Source organism: Oncorhynchus masou, chromosome 16 (assembly GCF_036934945.1).
Source record: "Oncorhynchus masou masou isolate Uvic2021 chromosome 16, UVic_Omas_1.1, whole genome shotgun sequence".
NCBI classification, from domain to species: Eukaryota; Metazoa; Chordata; class Actinopteri; order Salmoniformes; family Salmonidae; genus Oncorhynchus; species Oncorhynchus masou.
Window position 1 is genome coordinate 29,965,568 of NC_088227.1, and position 19,010 is coordinate 29,984,577.

Consider the following 19,010-nt stretch of genomic DNA (forward strand, 5'->3'; position numbering starts at 1 on the left):
ACTCTAAAGTTTGGTGGAGGAGAAATAATGATCAGGGGCTGTTTTTCATGGTTTGGGCAAGGCCCCTTAGTTCCAGTGAAGGGAAATCTTAACGCTACAGCATACAATGACATTCCGTACTTCCTACTTTGTAGCAACAGTTTGGGGAAGGCCCTTTCCTGTTTCAGCATGACAATGCCCCCGTGCACAAAGCGAGGTCCATGCGGAAATTATTTGTTGAGTTCGGTGTGGAAGAACCTGACTGGTTTGCACAGAGCCCTGACCTAAACTCCATCGAACACTTTTGGGATGAATTGGAATGCCGACTGCGACAAACATTTGTAAACAGTTCACCTGATATGGATGAAAATACCCTCAAAGTAATGTTCACAGTCTACTCTTTAACTTCATAGTCATTGTTTGATTTAAAATCCAAACGTTTGGAATATTAGAGCCAAAAGAAAAAGAATGCTTCATGGTCCCAATAATGACAGAGGGCACTGTAATTCATACCATAGGCCTAATAGTACTGTAGAGCTATTTTACTATTGGTTTCGGGTGTGTTAGGCCAAGGCCAGAGTGAGAACAGTACGGCAGACCCCCAGTGCAAGGACTGTGCAGCCCAGCAGCTAGGTATTGCCTAAATCTGTATCTCCCCTGACATGTTTTCAATACAGACTCATTTTGTTGTACTGTATTCCATATAAGGCATCCAGACCTTATGAAAGTTGCACAGAAAACCCTTAATCTTGTAATAAATAAATCTAGTGATACATACAGTGGGGCAAAAAAGTATTTAGTCAGCCACCAATTGTGCGGGTTCTCCCAATTAAAAAGATGAGAGAGGCCTGTAATTTTCATCATAGGTATTCAACTATGACAGGCAAAATGCGGGGGGAAAAATCCAGAAAATCACATTGTAGGATTTTTAATTAATTTATTTGCAAACTATGGTGGAAAATAAGTATTTGGTCACCTACAAACAAGCAAGATTTCTGGCTCTCACAGACCTGTAACTTCTTCTTTAAGAGGCTCCTCTGTCCTCCACTCGTTACCTGTATTAATGGCACCTGTTTGAACTTGTTATCAGTATAAAAGACACCTGTCCACAACCTCAAACAGTCACACTCCAAACTCCACTATGGACAAGACCAAAGAGCTGTCAAAGGACACCAGAAACAAAATTGTAGACCTGCACCAGGCTGGGAAGACTGACTCTGCAATAGGTAAGCAGCTTGGTTTGAAGAAATCAACTGTGGGAGCAAATATTAGGAAATGGAAGACATACAAGACCACTGATAATCTCCCTCGATCTGGGGCTCCACGCAAGATCTCACAACGTGGGGTCAAAATGATCACAAGAACGGTGAGCAAAAATCCCAGAACCACACGGGGGGACCTAGTGAATGACCTGCAGAGAGCTGGAACCAAAGTAACAAAGCCTACCATCAGCAAGGGCATTGAAGATGAAACGTGGCTGGGTCTTTCAGCATCACAATGATCCCAAACACACCGCCCCGGCAACGAAGGAGTGGCTTCGTAAGAAGCATTTCAAGGTCCTGGAGTGGCCTAGCCAGTCTCCAGATCTCAACCCCATAGAAAATCTTTGGAGGGAGTTGAAAGTCTGTGTTGCCCAGCAACAGCCCCAAAACATCACTGCTCTGGAGGAGATCTGCATGGAGGAATGGGCCAAAATACCAGCAACAGTGTGTGAAAACCTTGTGAAGACTTACAGAAAACGTTTGACCTCTGTCATTGCCAACAAAGGGTATATAACAAAGTATTGAGATACATTTTTGTTATTGACCAAATAATAATTTTCTACCATAATTTGCAAATAAATTCAATATGATTTTCTGGATTTTTTTTCTCATTTTGTCTGTCATAGTTGAAGTGTACCTATGATGACAATTACAGGCCTCTCTCATCTTTTTAATTGGGAGAACTTGCACAATTGTTGGCTGACTAAATACTTTTTTGCCCCACTGTAACTTGACATTTCTGCCATCCATTGTGGGAGGATAACCAACCTGCATTTCTTAGCCACTATAAATACTAGGTTACACAGTTTCTTCTGATAACAGTCTCCAGTATCAACGTTTCCAAGCAAACAAAAACAGGGAGAAGGGAGGACATGTAGACATGCTGAGATAAAAGAACATTCTCTTTACCTGAATTCAGCCAGTCTTCACAAGAGAGTTACATGCAAATATGACCCCCGTTGTGTTTTACACATCTAGTAGAGGAATTACAGTGTATGATATTCAGTTTTACTGGCATATAGTACGCTCTATGGATGGTCTTAAACTGCAGTAATTTATGTCTGAGATGACAGGGCATTCTAACATATCAATAGTGTCTTATTTTTGGTTGGCATGTTTTGTGTCATTGGGAAAAGCCCGTATCAACAGTTTGGATTGGAAATCAACTTTGGAGGTTTGTCAGACGGTCTTAAAATATATTCAATCTTTGAAGGCTCTGGCTTGTCCAGTGTTCGCTGCTTAGAGAGAATATGTTGATGTATCTGCAACGGTTCACCTCAGAGCTTTCACAGACGGGTCTTCAATGGTTGCCTGACCCTGCTGAGACCCCTGTCACCATCTGATCCTGCAATAAAGCATGACAAGGAATTACCTTGGTGTACAATTTATACATTGATTCTATTATTGGATCAATAATAGAAATGACCATCAACTCAAGATGGAACTTTGTATCCATTCACTGGTTGTTTGATATAATAAAAAATTCACCTGAGCTCCGTAGACTAGTCTTCCCTGGCTGTCTGACCCTGCATGGACCCCTGTCACCATCTGATCCTGCTGAGACATGATGAGCATAGTGTTGTGTACTGACTGTGCACAACGACAGTGAAGCCTGTAGAGCTGTTTATGCCATGACAGTGTGAATATAGGGAATTAGCTAGGGAAACTGACAGATCAATAACATTACATTGCTAAACTGACTCACATTGCGCTGTCAAAAGACGTCAGAATATCGGTCCTCAATTGTTTGGCCACTGGTTTCATTGTTTGATTCAGGTCTCATGTGATTGAGGCAAAATTGATAGCTAAAGTCAGTGAGCCAGCTAACGTTAATGTGAGCCAGCTAGCTCTAATGGTACAGCGCATTCAGAAAGTATTTAGACCCCTTGACCTTTTCCACATTTTGTTACGTTACAGCCTTAATGATTACACTGTTTTTTTCCTTCTTCGATTTATGCACAATACCCCCCCCCCCAAAAAAAAGTATTCAGACCCTTTACTCAGTACTTTGTTGAAGAACCTTTGACAGCGATTACAGCATTTAGTCTTCTTGGGTAGGATGCTACAAGCTTGGCACGCCTGTGTTTGGGGAGTTTCTCCCAGTCTTCTCTGCAGATCCTCTCAAGCTCTGTCAGGTTTGATGGGGAGCGGCGCTGCACAGCTATTTTCAGGTCTCTCCAGAGATGTTCGATCTGGTTCAAGTTCTAGTCTCCCAGTCCCTACCGCTGAAAACATCCCCACAGCATGATGCTGCCACCACCATGCTTCACCGTGGGGATGGTGTTGGCCAGGGGATGAGCGGTGCCTGGTTTCCTCCAGACGTGATGCTTGGCATTGGCCAAAGAGTTCAATCTTGGTTTCTCATGGTCTGAGAGTCCGTTAGGTTCCTTTGGCAAACTCAAAGCGTGCTGTCAAATCAAATCAAATTGTATTTGTCACATGCGCCAAATACAGTAGGTGTATACTTTACCGTGAAATGTTTACTCACAAGCCCTTAACCAACAATGCAGTTCAAGAAAGAGTTAAGAATATTTACAAAATAAACTAGTGAAACAAAATCCAAAAGTAAACACCAGAAAATTACATAACAATAATGAGGCTATATACAGGGGGTACCGAGTCAATGTGTGGGGATACAGGTTAGTCGAGGTCATTTGTAAAGTGACTATGCATAGATAATAAACAGCGAGTAGCGGCAGTGTAAAAACAAATGGAGGGGGGGTCAGTGTAAATTGTCTGGGTGGCCATTTGATTAATTGTTCAGCCGTATTGTGGCTTGGGGGTAGAAGCTATTAAGGAGCCTTTTTGTCCAAGCGGTACCGCTTGCCGTGCGGTAGCAGAGAGATCAGATTTTTGGGGGACTTCCTCTGACACAGCCTAGTATATAGGTCCTGGATGTCAGGAAGCTTGGCCCCAGTGATGTACTGGGCCATAAGCACTAGCCTCTGTAGCACCGTAGGGTCAGATGCTGAGCAATTGCCATACCAGGCGGTGATGCAACCGGTCAGGATGCTCTCGATGGTGCAGCTGTAAGAACTTTTTGAATATTAGGGGACCCATGCCAAATCTTTTCAGTCTCCTGAGGGTGAAAATGGGTTGTCGTGCCCTCTTCACAACTGTGTGTGTTTGGACCATGATAGTCTGTTGGTGATGTGGACACCAAGGAACTTGAATCTCTCAAACCGCTCCACTTCAGCCCTGTTGATGTTAATGGGGGCCTGTTTGGCCCTCCTTTTACTATAGTCCATGATCAGCTCTTTTTTCTTGCTCACATTGAGGGAGAAATTTGAGGGAGAGTACTACGGGGCGGTAATCAAATAGGCAGGTTACCTTCGCTTTCTTGGGCACAGGGACTATGGTGGTCTGTTTGAAACAGACTTGGTCAGGGAGAGGTTGAAAATGTCAGTGAAGACACTTGTCAGTTGGTCCACGCATGCTTTCAGTACACATCCTGTGAATGTTGACATGTTTAAAGGTATTGCTCACATCAGCCACGGAGAGCGTGATAACACAGTCGTCCGGAACAGCTGGTGCTCTCATGCACGCGTCAGTGCTGCTTGCCTCGAAGCAAGCATAAAAGGCATTTAGCTCGTCTGGTAGGCTCGCGTCACTGGGTAGGTCGCGGCTGGATTTCAAGCCCTGCCACATCCGTCATGTGCCTTTTACTGAGGAGTGGCTTCTGTCTGGCCACTCTACCATAAAGGCCTGATTGGTGGAGTGCTGCATAGATGGTTGTCCTTCTGAAAGGTTCTCCCCAATTTCTCGGTTTGGCCGGGTGGCCAGCTCTTGGAAGAGTCTTGGTGGTTCCAAACTTCTTTCATTTTAGAATGATGGAGGCCACTGTGTTCTTGGGAACCTTCAATGCTGCAGAAATTTTTGGCTACCCTTCCCCAGATCTGTGCCTTAACACAATGCTGCCTCTGAGCTCTACGGACAATTCCTTCGACCTCAAGGCTTGATTTTTGCTCTGACATGCACTGTCAACTGTGGGACCTTATATAGACAGGTATGTGTGCCTTTCCAAATCATGTCCAATAAATTGAATTTACCTGTCACGCCTTGGTCTTAGTATTTTGTGTTTTAGTTAATTAGTTGGTCAGGCCAGGGTGTGACATGGGTTTATGTTATTGTGTTGTTGTATTGGGGTTTTTGTAGGCATTGGGATTGTGGTTGATTAGGGGTGTGTTTAGTTTAGGTTTGGCTGCCTGAGGCGGTTCTCAATCAGAGTCAGGTGATTCTTGTTGTCTCTGATAGGGAACCGTATTTAGGTAGCCTGGGTTTCACTGTGTATTTCGTGGGTGATTGTTCCTGTCTCTGTGTAGTTTCACCAGATAGGCTGTAATTAGGTTTCACGTTCCGTTTTGTTGTTTTTGTATTTTGTATCAGTTATTTCATGTACCGCGATTCATTTATTAAAAACATGAGTAACCACCACGCTGCATTTAGGTCCGACTTTCTTGCGACAAACGAAGAACGCCGTTACATTACCACAGGTGGACTCCAGTCAAGTTGTAGAAACATCTCAAGGATGATCAATTTCGATTCTCATAGCAAAGGGTCTGAATACTTATGTAAAGAAGGTATTTCTGTTCTTTATTTTAAATACATTTGCAAACATTGTGTGTATTGTGTATAGATTGATGAAATTATCATTTTTTATCCATTTAGATTAAGGCTGTAATGTAACAAAATGTGGAAAAAGTGAAGGGGTCTGAATACTTTCCGAATGCACTGTACATCAACTGGCAAAATTTGCCAAGTTAATTTACTTCTGTTGAAACGGGACAAGGTCTACAAAGCATTTCCATAAACACAACAGCTGAAAGATACTGCTTCCCGACAGATAGCTCGAGCTGAACTGGCTGTGGTAACTACTAGCTAGCTAACTAGTTAGTTCATGCACTTCATACAGAACCTCATTCGAGAGGGGATGAAACATGTAATGCATTAGCTAACATAACATGTCAGTTACACTACTAACTCAGCACTAGGAATAAATAAATGTTTTATGTTAACTCAAACAGCAGTTACTTTGCCAGCTACATCAGTCAAATAAGGAGTAGCCAGTTTCTGCTCTGCTTGCTTTTACAACTCGGAGAAAAAGCACAAACCAAACAGACAACAGCTGCCTCTGTTCCTACACTCTGTGGTGTCCGCAGGGTCCTACTAAATCCAGCCGTCTGATACCGCCAAACAGCCTACCCGACCTCTCGGGGTAGGAAAAATGCTATTTCAGAATGTGTGTGTGGTGTTGGGGGTCATGTCCCCCTCATTCCCAGTGAAAGTTGCGCACATACATATCTATTTTGTTATCAAAGCTAGAGTTTGGAAATATAATATGGTCTGAGAAGAACAATATTGTCAGACCAAGAATTTACAGTGCTGTGAAAAAGTATTTGCCCCCTTCCTGATTTCTTATTGTTTTGCACATTTGTCATACTTAAATGTTTCAGATCAAACAAATGTAAATATTACACAAAGATAATCCAAGTTAACACAAAATTCTGTTTTTAAGTGATGATTTTATTTATTAAGGGAAAAAGCTATCAGAACCTTCATGGCCCTATGTGAAAATGTAATTGCCCCCTAAACCTAATAACTGGTTGTGCCAACCTCAGCAACAACAACTGCAATCAAGTGTTTGTGATAACTGGCATTGAGTCTTTCACGTCGCTGTGGAGGAATTTTGTCCCACTCTTCTTTGCAGAATTGTTTTAATTCAGCCACATTGGAGGGTTTTTGAGCATGAACCGCCTTAAGGTCACGCCACAGCATCTCAATCAGATTCAAGTCCGGACTTTGACTAGGCCACTCCAAAACCTTCATTTTGTTTTTTTAAGCCATTCAGAGGTGGACTTGCTGGTGTGTTTTGGATCATTGTCCTGCTGCAGAAACCAAGTGTGCTTCAGCTTGAGGTCACAAACTGATGGCCGGACATTCTCCTTCAGGAATTTTTGTTAGAGAGCAGAATTCATGGTTCCATAAATCACAGCAAGTCATCCAGGTCCTGAAGCAGCAAATTAGCCCCAGACCATCTCACTACCACCACCATATTTGACTGTTGGTATGATGTTCTGTTTCTGAAACGCTGTGTTACTTTTACGCCAGATATAACGTGATGCACACCTTCCAAAAGTTCAACTTTTGTCTTGTCAGTCCACAGAATATTTCCCCTAAAGTCTTGGGGATCAGCAAGATCAGCCAAAAGTGAGACGAGCCTTTATGTTCTTTTTGGTCAGCAGTGGTTTTCGCCTTGAAACTCTGCCATGGATGCCATTTTTGCCCAGTCTCTTTCTTATGGTTGAGTCATGAACACGGACCTTAACTGAGGAAAGTGAGGACTGCAGTTCTTTAGATGTTGTTGTGTGTTCTTTTGTGAGCTCTTGGATGAGTCGTCGCTGCGCTCGGGGTAATTTTGGTAGGCCGGCCACTCCTGGGAAGGTACACCACTGTTCCAAATTTTCTCCATTTGTGGATATTGGCTTTCACCGTGGTTCACTGGAGTCCCAAAGATTTAGCAATGGCTTTGTAACCCTTTCCAGACTGATAGAAGTCAATTACTTTGTTTCTCAACTGTTCCTGAATTTCTTTGTATCGCGGCATGATGTCTTGCTTTTTGAGATCTTTTGGCCTACTTCACTTTGTCAGACAGGTTCTATTTAAGTAATTTCTTGATTCAACAGGCCTGGCAGTAATCAGGCCTGGGTGTGGCTAGTGAAATTGAACCCAGCTTTCCAAAAAAAATTGATTAACCACAGTAAATTCATGATTTAACAAGGGGGGCAATTATTTTGTCAGATAGGGCCATGAAGGTTTGGATAGTTTTTTTCCCTTAATAAATAAAATGATCACTTAAAAACTGCATTTTGTGTTTACTTGGGTTATCTTTGTGTAATATTAACATTTGTTTGATGATCTGAAACATTTAAGTGTGACAAATGTGCAAGAAAATAAGAAATCAGGAAATCAAGAAATTAGCCTCATTCCTACAGAACTGTATTTTTATTAGGTTAATGTTAAGTCGTGAGCGGTAAATCTCAGCTTGCTTTTTGACTGTGACAGTGATCTTGACTCAGAAAAGGTTGGTGACCACTAGTCTAAAGTCACCATATCTCCTCCTCTTCTTTCCTTCATCTGCACTGATCTCAACATAGGACAGGTGAAAGCACAATGTTCACCAAGCCCAGCTCTTTCATATCAGTGAAGATGAAATAGGTTAAGGAAGCCCCTTTAGACCATTAACTGGTACTCCAGAGGGGTTGGGTTAAATGCAGAAGACACAACTGACTAGGTATCCCCCTTTCCCTTTCCTTTCCCCCTTACAACTAGGTTACATAACACTCTCTGTCCTATCTTCTCCTAAGATACTGTGTGTGTCTCTCTCTTCTCTCTCCAGCCTGAGGACTCTAACTCTTCAGGATCGGGGACCAAAAACGAAGCCAACCGGACAAGTGGTGGCAGCGGAGGACTGATGGAGGAGATGAACGCTCTGCTGGCGCGGAGGTCAGAGCATAGAGTTAGAAACACTAGAGCAGGCATTCCTATTCAGAGCATAGAGTTAGAAACACTAGAGCAGGCATTCCTATTCAGATCATAGAGTTAGAAACACTAGAGCAGGCATTCCTATTCAGAGCATATAGTTAGAACTACAGGTCTGTGCGGGACTAATTTATTAATCCCTCTCCCACCCACACCCGCAGCTTTTCATGCGGCACCCTCCCACACCCACTGGCTTTCTGTCCGGCTCCTACCCACTACCTCAAGAACTGGTCCCGAACCCAACTGCAGTCCTGCAATGTTATTTTAGGCGTATGTGACGCAGCTCACTTGGTAGCCATGGTAGCCATGGTAGCCATAGTAGCCATTGGTCGCAGCGATTTTAGGCCCTATAGGGAATATCAAAATGCGGAAAAATAACCGAAGCAATATTTCAAATGAACAGAGATTCTCACATAGTCCATTAAATTAGGCTGTCTGTATTACTGGACTATATCAGCTAATAGGCTAGACATAGTTTGAAGAGAGCAGAGTTGGAGAGACTTGCACTTTACAATTAGCTACATTTTATAGCCTACCTTTTAGGAGAGGGACGGTTTTCAGATGGACAAATATGAATGATCAATATTTACTTCAAGGCAATATAGAACACTGTAGCCTAATCATATTTATGAAGTATATTTCCTTGGAAAGATAACTTCCCGTGCTTCTCCGCCCATGCACTGGCTCTATTTATAGCCTACTCAAATCACATTTTATTTGTCACATGCGCTGAATACAACCTTACCAGAAAATGCTTACTTACAAGCCCTTAACCAACAATGCAGTTCAAGTAATAGAGTTAAGAAAATATTTACTAAATAAACTTAAGTAAAAAGTTAACTATAATGAGGCTATATACAGGGGGTACCAGTACCGAGTCAATGTGTGGGGGTACAGGTTAGTTGAGGTAATTTGTACATGTAGGTAGGGGTAAAGTGACTATGCATAGATAATAAACAGCGAGTAGCAGCAGTGTAAAAACAAATGGGGGTGTCAATGTAAATAGTCTGGGTGGCCATTTTATTAATTGTTTGGGGCGGCAGGTTAGCCTTGTTTTGGGCGGCAGGGTGGCCTAGTGGTCAGAGTGTTGGACTCGTAAAATAAAGGGGGGGGGAATTGTTCAACAGTGTAATAGCTTGGAGGTAGAAGCTGTTAAGGAGCCTTTTGGACCTAGACTTGGCGCTCCGGTACCCCTTGCCGTGCGATAGCAGAGAGAACAGTCGTCTGTGACTTGGACCTTCCTCTATCACCGCTTAGTATATAGGTCCTGGATGGCAGGAAGCTTGGCCCCAGTGATGTACTGGGCCATACGCACTACCCTCTGTAGTGCCTTACGGTCAGATGCCAAGCAGTTGCCATACCAGGCGGTGATGCAACCAGTGAGGATGCTCTCGATGGTGTAGCTGTTGAACTTTTTGAAGATCTGGGGACCCATGCCAAATCTTTTCATTCTCCTTAGGGGAAAATATATTGTTGTGCCCTCTTCACAACTGTGTTGATGTGTTTGGACCATGATAGTTTGTTGGTGATGTGGACACCAAGGAACTCTCAACCCGCTCCACTACAGTCCTGTCAGTTTTAATGGGGGCCTATTCCCCCTCCTTTTCCTGTAGTCCATGATCAGCTCTTTTGTCTTGCTCACATTGTTGTCCTGGCACCACACTGCCAGGTCTCAGACCTCCTCCCTATAGGCCAGGCCTGAGCAATTCCAGTCCTCTGGGGCCTGATTGGTGTCACACTTTTCCGCCATCCCTAGAAAACACACCTGATTTAAACTAATTGCATTCTTAACTGAAGATCAAGATGAGTTGATTATTGGGGTCAGGTGTGTTAGTTGGGACTGGGGAAGAAGTGTGACACCAATCAGGCCCCCGAGGACTGGAGTTGCCCAGGCCTGCTATAGGCTGTCTCATTGTTGTCGGTGATCAGGCCTACCACTGTTGTGTCGTCAGCAAACTTAATGATGGTGTTGATGTTGTGCTTGGCCACGCAGTCGTGGGTGAACAGGGAGTACAGGAGGGGACTAAGCACGCACCCCGGATTGGCCCCAGTGTTGAGGATCAGCATGGCAGATGTGTTGTTGCCTAACCTTACCACCTGGGGGCAGCTCGTCAGGAAGTCCAGGATCCAGTTGCAGAGGGAGGTGTTTAGTCCCAGGGTCCTTAGCTTAGTGATGAGCTTTGTGGGAACTATGGTGTTGAACGTTGAGCTGTAGTCAATGAACAGCATTCTCACATAGCAGTATGGAGTGCGATTGAAATTGCGTCATCTGTGAATCTGTTGGGGCGGTATGTGAATTGGAGTGGGTGTAGGGTTTCCGGGATGAAGGTGTTGATGTGAGTCATGACAAGCCTTTCAAAGCACTTCATGGCTACCGATGTGAGTGCTACGGGGCGGTAGTCATTTAGGCAGGTTACCTTCACTTTCTTTGGCACAGGGACTATGGTGGTGTGCTTGAAAAATGTACATTTGAAGTTGAAAGTTTACATACACTTAGGTTGGAGTCATTAAAACTAGTTTTTCAACCAATTCCACACATTTCTTGTTATCAAACTATAGTTTTGACAAGTCGGTTAGGACATCTACTTCATGCATGACACAAGTAATTTTTCCAACAATTATTTACACACAGATTATTTAATTTATTTCACTGTATCACAATTCCAGTGGGTCAGAAGTGTACATACACTAAGTTGACTGTGCCTATAAACAGCTTGGTAAATTCCGGAAAATCATGTCATGGCTTCTGATAGGCTAAGTGACATAATTTAAGTCAATTGGAGGTGTACCTGTGGATGTATTTCAAGGCCTACCTTCAAACTAACTGCCTCTTTGCTTGACATCATGGAAAAATCAAAAGAAATCAGCCAAGTCTGGTTCATCCTTGGGAGCAATTTCCAAATGCCAGAACTACAGCAAAGGACCTTGTGAAGAGGAAACAGGTACAAAAGTATCTATATCCACAGTAAAACGAGTCCTATATCGACATAACCTGAAAGGCCGCTCAGCAAGGAAGAAGCCACTGCTCCAAATCCGCCATAAAAAAGCCATACTATGGTTTGCAACTGCACATGGGGACAACAATCGTACTTTCTGGAGAAATGTCATCTGGTCTGATGAAACAAAAATAGAACTGTTTGGCCATAATGACCATCGTTATGTTTGGAGGAAAAAGGCTTGCAAGCCTTAAGAACACCATCCCAACTGTGAAGAACGGGGGTGGCAGCATCATGTTGTGGGGGTGCTTTGCTGCAGGAGGGACTTGTGCACTTCAAATCATGAAGAAGGAAAATTATGTGGATATATTGAAGAAACATCTCAAGACATCAGTCAGGAAGTTCAAGCTTGGTCATAAATCGGTCTTCCAAATGGACAATGACCCGAAGCATACTTCCACAGTTGTGGCAAAATGGCTGAAGGACAACAAAGTCAATGGGCGATAATACCTCGAGACTTCTTTAATATTAGACATCGCGCACCAGCTGTTATTGACAAAAAAACACACACCCTCACCCCTCGTCTTACCAGACGTTGCTCTTCTGTGCTGCCGATGCATGGAAAACCCAGCCAGCTCTATATTATCTGTGTCGTCGTTCAGCCACGACTTGGTGAAACATAGATATTTCCATTTTTTATGTTCCGTTGGTAGGATAGTCTCAAACGGAGATCATCCAGTTTATTTTCCAGGGATTGCACGTTGGCAAATAGAACGGATGGTAGAGGCAGGTTACCCACTCTCCAACAAATTCTCACAAGGCACCCTGATCTCCACCCCCTGTATTTTCGTATTTTCTTCACACGAATGACGGGATTTGGGCTTGGTCTCAGGGAAGCAGTATATCCTTTGCGTCGAGGTGAATAATCGTTGTACTGATATCCAGAAGCTCTTTTCGGTCATAAGAGACGCTAGCAGCAACATTATGGACAAAATAAATGACAAACAATGCGAAACAAACTAACAAAATAGCACAGTTAGGCGCACATAAAACGGCAGCCATCCCCTCCGGCACCAATATCAACTATTTAATTGAGATCAAACGCACACCTTATCTCACATGTATGGCTACTGACCTTGAAGCAACAAGAATGATTAGAGTACACACTCCCACTTATTTTGAGCTACGTTTTGCATATAGGATGTAGCCTACCTTTTATGAGCACATACACATAATTGGGTAATCAATATTTATTGAAAATTAAAAGGCTCTCATGAGGACTGCCACAGGAATAGAAAACTCAGAGTTACCTCTGCTGCAGAGGATAAGTTCATTAGAGTTACCAGCCTCTGAAATTGCAGCCCAAGTAAATGCTTCACAGAGTTTAGGTAACAGACACATCTCAACATTAACTGTTCAGGGGAAACTGTATGAATCAGGCCTTCATGGTCGAATTTCTGCAAAGAAACCACTACTAAAGGACAGCAATAATAAGAAGAGACTTGCTTGGGCCAAGAAACACGAGCAATGGACATTAGACCGGTGGAAATTTGTCCTTTGGTCTGGAGTCCAAATTTTTGATTTTTGGTTCTAACCGCCGTGTCTTTGTGAGACGCTGTGTGGGTAAATGGGTGATCTCTGCATGTGTATTTCCCACCATAAAGCATGGTGTGGGGGGGCTTTGCTGGTGACACTGTCTATGATTTATTTTGAATTCAAGGCACACTTAACCAGCATGGCTACCACAGCATTCTGCAGGGATCACCATCCCATCTGGTTTGCGCTTCGTGGAACTATCATTTGTTTTTCAACAGGACAGTGATCCAACACACCTCTAGGCTGTGTAAGGGCTATTTTACCAAGGAGTGATGGAGTGCTGCATCAGATAACCTGGCCTCCACAATCCCCCGATCTCAACCAAATTGAGAGGGTTTGGGATGAGTTGGACGGCAGAGTGAAGACAAAGCAGCCAACAAGTACTCAGCATATGTGGGAACTCCTTCAAGACTGTTGGAAAGCATTCCAGGTGAAGCTGGTTGAGAGAATGCCAAGAGTGTGCAAAACTGTCATCAAGGCAAAGAGTGGCTATTTGAACAATCTCAAATATAAGATATATTTAGATTTGTTTAACACTTTTTTGGTTACTACATGATTCCATATGTGTTAGTTCAAAGTTTTGATGTCTTCACTATTATTCTACAATGTAGAAAATAGTAAAAATAAAGAAAAACCCTTGAATGAGTAGGTGTTCTAAAACTTTTGACCGGTAGTGTATACTAGGTGCACTTGATCTTGCACTCCCAACTAGGAAAGGAGAGGTAGGCTACTTAACTTGAAGCAGCGAATTCTGAGTATGTGAATAATGCAACAAATATGTGCTTTTAATACAGTAAGTATGCTAACGTATACAAAGCAGAAAGACGAACATTTCCAAATAATCTGCGGGACAACAAAAATATTTTCATCTCAAATTTGACTGTCTGACCCAACCTGCAGCATGAAAAACGACGACAGCGACGCAATGATCTCAATCTGGTCCTGCAGGTCCCACAGAAACGTAGCCCTTTAGTTAGAACAACAGACATTTCTATTCAAAATAATATCTAGTCATATGTGGAGGTGAGCGTCAGACATATTGAATGTACAACTTTGATATCAAACTGAATGAAGCTCTGACTTGAGGCTTCTTCTTGCCCTCAGAAGGAAAGCAGCATCAGAGAAGCCTGAGGACAACCAAATCGTGAGTGATGCTAACTAATGTTACAGTGACTTATGACTCTTTTATCATTACATTTATGACGCACTTCTCCTTAGTTTACGTCAATATATTTGTCCTGTTGTTTTGCAGGATGACCCCAATAGGTCCCCTTCCCCCGGCATCAAGGGTGGACAGAACCCCACAGGTACTCCAGTCATATACAGTTTATATATATATATATACATTTCAATTCTTGGCATTTAGCAGATGCTCTTATTGCAGACGCAACTTACACTTAGTCATCTTAAGATAGCTAGATGAGACAACCACATATCACAGCCATAACAAGCACATTTCCCTCCATAAAGTAGTGATCAGCAGAGTCAGTGCTAGTAGGAAAAGACAAGTGTATTTTTGGGGGCGGAGGTTTATTTAAGATCCTCCTTGAAGAGGTAGGGTTTCAGATGTATACAACACAAATATACCACAATTTATAGTACACAAGAACAACACAATATAATATATACACTGCTCAAAAAAATAAAGGGAACACTAAAATAACACATCCTAGATCTGAATGAATGAAATATTCTTATTAAATCATTTTTTTCTTTGCATAGAATGTGCTGACAACAAAATCACACAAAAATGATCAATGGAAATCAAATTTATCAACCCATGGAGGTCTGGATTTGGAGTCACACTCAAAATTAAAGTGGAAAACCACACTACAGGCTGATCCAACATTGATGTAATGTCCTTAAAACAAGTCAAAATGAGTCTCAGTAGTGTGTGTGGCCTCCGCGTGCCTGTATGACCTCCCTACAACGCCTGGGCATGCTCCTGATGAGGTGGCGGATGGTCTCCTGAGGGATCTCCTCCCAGACCTGGACTAAAGCATCTGCCAACTCCTGGACAGTCTGTGGTGCAACGTGGCGTTGGTGGATGGAGCGAGACATGATGTCTCAGATGTGCTCAATTGGATTCAGGTCTGAGGAACGGGCAGGCCAGTCCATAGCATCAATGCCTTCCTCTTGCAAGAACTGCTGACACACTCCAGCCACATGAGGTCTAGCATTGTCTTGCATTAGGAGGAACCCAGGGCCAACCGCACCAGCATATGGTCTCACAAGGGGTCTGAGGATCTCATCTCGGTACCTAATGGCAGTCAGGCTACCTCTGGCAAGCACATGGAGGGCTGTGCGGCCCCCCAAAGAAATGCCACCCCACACCATGACTGACCCACCGCCAAACCGATCATGCTGGAGGATGTTGCAGGCAGCAGAACGTTCTCCACGGCATCTCCAGACTCTGTCACGTCTGTCACATGTGCTCAGTGTGAACCTGCTTTCATCTGTGAAGAGCACAGGGCGCCTGTGGCGAATTTGCCAATCTTGGTGTTCTCTGGCAAATGCCAAACGTCCTGCACAATGTTGGGCTGTAAGCACAACCCCCACCTGTGGACGTCGGGCCCTCATACCACCCTCATGGAGTCTGTTTCTAACCGTTTGAGCAGACACATGCACATTTGTGGCCTGCTGGAGGTCATTTTGCAGGGCTCTGGCAGTGCTCCTCCTGCTCCTCCTTGCACAAAGGTGGAGGTAGCGGTCCTGCTGCTGGGTTGTTGCCCTCCTCCACATCTCCTGATGTACTGGCCTGTCTCCTGGTAGCGCATCCATGCTCGGGACACTACGCTGACAGACACAGCAAACCTTCTTGCCACAGCTCGCATTGATGTGCCATCCTGGATGAGCTGCACTACCCGAGCCACTTGTGTGGGTTGTAGACTCCGTCTCATGCTACCACTAGAGTGAAAGCACCGCCAGCATTCAAAAGTGACCAAAACATCAGCCAGGAAGCATAGGAACTGAGAAGTGGTCTGTGGTCACCACCTGCAAAACCACTCCTTTATTGGGGGTGTCTTGCTCATTGCCTATAATTTCAACCTGTTGTCTATTCCATTTGCACAACAGCATGTGAAATGTATTGTCAATCCGTGTTGCTTCCTAAGGGGACAGTTTGATTTCACAGAAGTGTGATTGACTTGGAGTTACATTGTGTTGTTTAAGTGTTCCCTTTATTTTTTTGAGCGGTATACACACACAATAAAAATGTACATGTTGAGGTAATGTTTTTCCTATCCTGACCCGTCTTCTCTTCTCCTTCCCCTCTCAGATGGCGTGAAGAAGCCATGGGACAGAGCCAACTCTGCAGAGAGGTCATCACTGGTATCAAGGTGAGAAACTTGACAGACCAAGTTAGTCTGCCGACTTCGGAATTAAAATTAGGTTATGTAATCAAGGGATTGGCTGGTTAACTGTGTAAAGGACTGTACACATTTCCATCTGTACACTTAATGCATTATTTGTGCACTTATAATTTTATATTGCATGCTTACTCTCATTTGTAAAATAAATATATTGAGATACTATGTTGTGTGAGAGTGTTTCCCTTGGTTTCTGTAGGGTACGACCTGTGGGGAGTAGCAGCGACACAGATGCCTTAGACTTTGACAGAATGAAGCAGGTAAGGAGCCCTGAAGTGAATTATTGGCACATACACTTTGTGAATATGAAAACATATACCTGTTATGATTAACTTTTATACTTGGAACAGGAAATCTTGGAAGAAGTTGTTCGTGAATTACACAAGGTGAAGGATGAGATCATTGATGGTGCGTTATCTCTCTGAGTTCCTCATTCACTTCATCCAAGAATGTCTCGATAGGAAATGTACTGTCTGTGGCTAATATCTCTATAGTATGTAGTTTACTGCACTTATGTTTGGAACTGACCAAATGAGGTTGTTATTGGAAGAGAAGGAGAAGTGAGACATGTTATCCTCCAGATGGCGTCAGAGACATATAAACTGAAAGGAATACTGCTGATATACCAGAGTTGCTTTCTGACAGGACAACACATCTTCTCTCCATGACAAGACTTGTAACACTCCTGTTGTGTCTCCTCTCTCTTCCAGTCATTAGACAAGAACTGAGCAGAATCAGCACGACATAATCTGTCGTGTACCTTTTGGAACCATTGTCCCCACGGCAACCACTGCTGTGTCTGAGGAGGCAAGGAGAGGATCGAGGCCCGAACTACAACCATTTATTTATTCTACGTTGCTGTGATGTTGCTGTAACACTACAGGAACAGTTTGTTTACGTTACGTTTGGAAGAATGGGATGGATGGAGGACACTCTCGCACTGATTTTTTTCACTTTCTCTGGTCTTGTTTTTCTCTTTTTTCTTTCTCTATCTGTCCATCGGTAACCAATGTTTACTGTTCTGTTTCCCGCCTTAAAGGAAACAATTATGAAATTCAATTAAGTAACATCTTGGTTTTCTAGGAGTTTTTATTTATAAAATGTTTGTTTGACATTATTATTACTATCATTGTCATTAATATGACTATTATTTGTATTATTGTAGATGTAATGGTGTGAATATAAGTAGTAGCAGTTTTAGTGACGACAATAGGAACAATATTATTATTATAATGACACTGATGATAATCATTTTATGTCAGCCTTTTATATTTTATATTGTAATTTTTTTTCTCTTTTGATTTTGTTTTAAAATACAATTATAAGCACATACGGATTTATTTCTCATGACCTGACCTCAACATTTTTAAAGAGTTTTGTATCCTTTTTCGCCAAACACAATTGTGTGTGTGTGTGTAATCACTGACTGAAAGATTTTTTTAAACAGGTCTTGAACCTGAAAGAGAGGGTGGTATATAAAGTATTGCTCTTTGGATATTGCAATCTTATGAACAAAAAAAGAATAATACACCACAGTATTTGTGATTATGTTGTTAATAAAATGTTTATTGGCTGCAACGATATGGTGAAGTATTGTTTGTTTTATTATTTCCTTTTATGACCAAGTGCTTCCTGGTAAAAAAAAAAATGTTATATATATACACACACTAAAATGATTTCAAATAAAACTGTGAACAATGTCTTGGAAAAATGAAGTGACCTCTGTGAGAGTTGTCTGTTTTTTGAGTTGTGCTTGATTAGCTGCTCTGATTCAGTGTTTATTCACAAGAATTCACCTAGTCAGACTGTGTATTCATACACTCTGGGCCACTAGGAACATAATTTGGCCTATCTGTTCCTTTTAACATATCTCTGTCTTTGTCATACTTTCTAACAACACATAACATCTTTGGCGTATTCATTGGGGATCAATTTAGAGAATTGTTAAGTATAGGGATGAATGATTCCCTACATGACAGAGAATCCCATCTGTACTTCTCCATGCACTTCTTATCTGACTTTTCTGTACCATGGCTTTGCAACCTCCTGATATTAATAAACTCCTGCAGTCAGTATACAGCACATGTAATGCAGATACATGACTGCATCGCAACAGGTGTTACACAACTATCTGGATTGAGAGGTATTTTGTCCCCTTGAGTATACTGACACCTGGAGGTCAGATTAAGAGAACGCCAAAAGACCAGATATATTTTACTATATATACAAAATCTTATTACAATGACTGCCAAACCCTAACGACACTGGGCCAATTGTGTGCCTGTTGTGGGACTCCCAATAACAGCCTGTTGTGATACAGCCTGGAATCA

General features: G+C 42.7%; 1 pseudogene; it reads left to right on the forward strand.

Annotated features, from left to right (window-relative positions):
• The window catches only part of LOC135557803 (ena/VASP-like protein), an 89,413-nt pseudogene extending 71,033 nt beyond the window's left edge, over nucleotides 1-18,380 (forward strand).
• The last annotated feature ends 630 nt before the right edge of the window (nucleotides 18,381-19,010 follow it).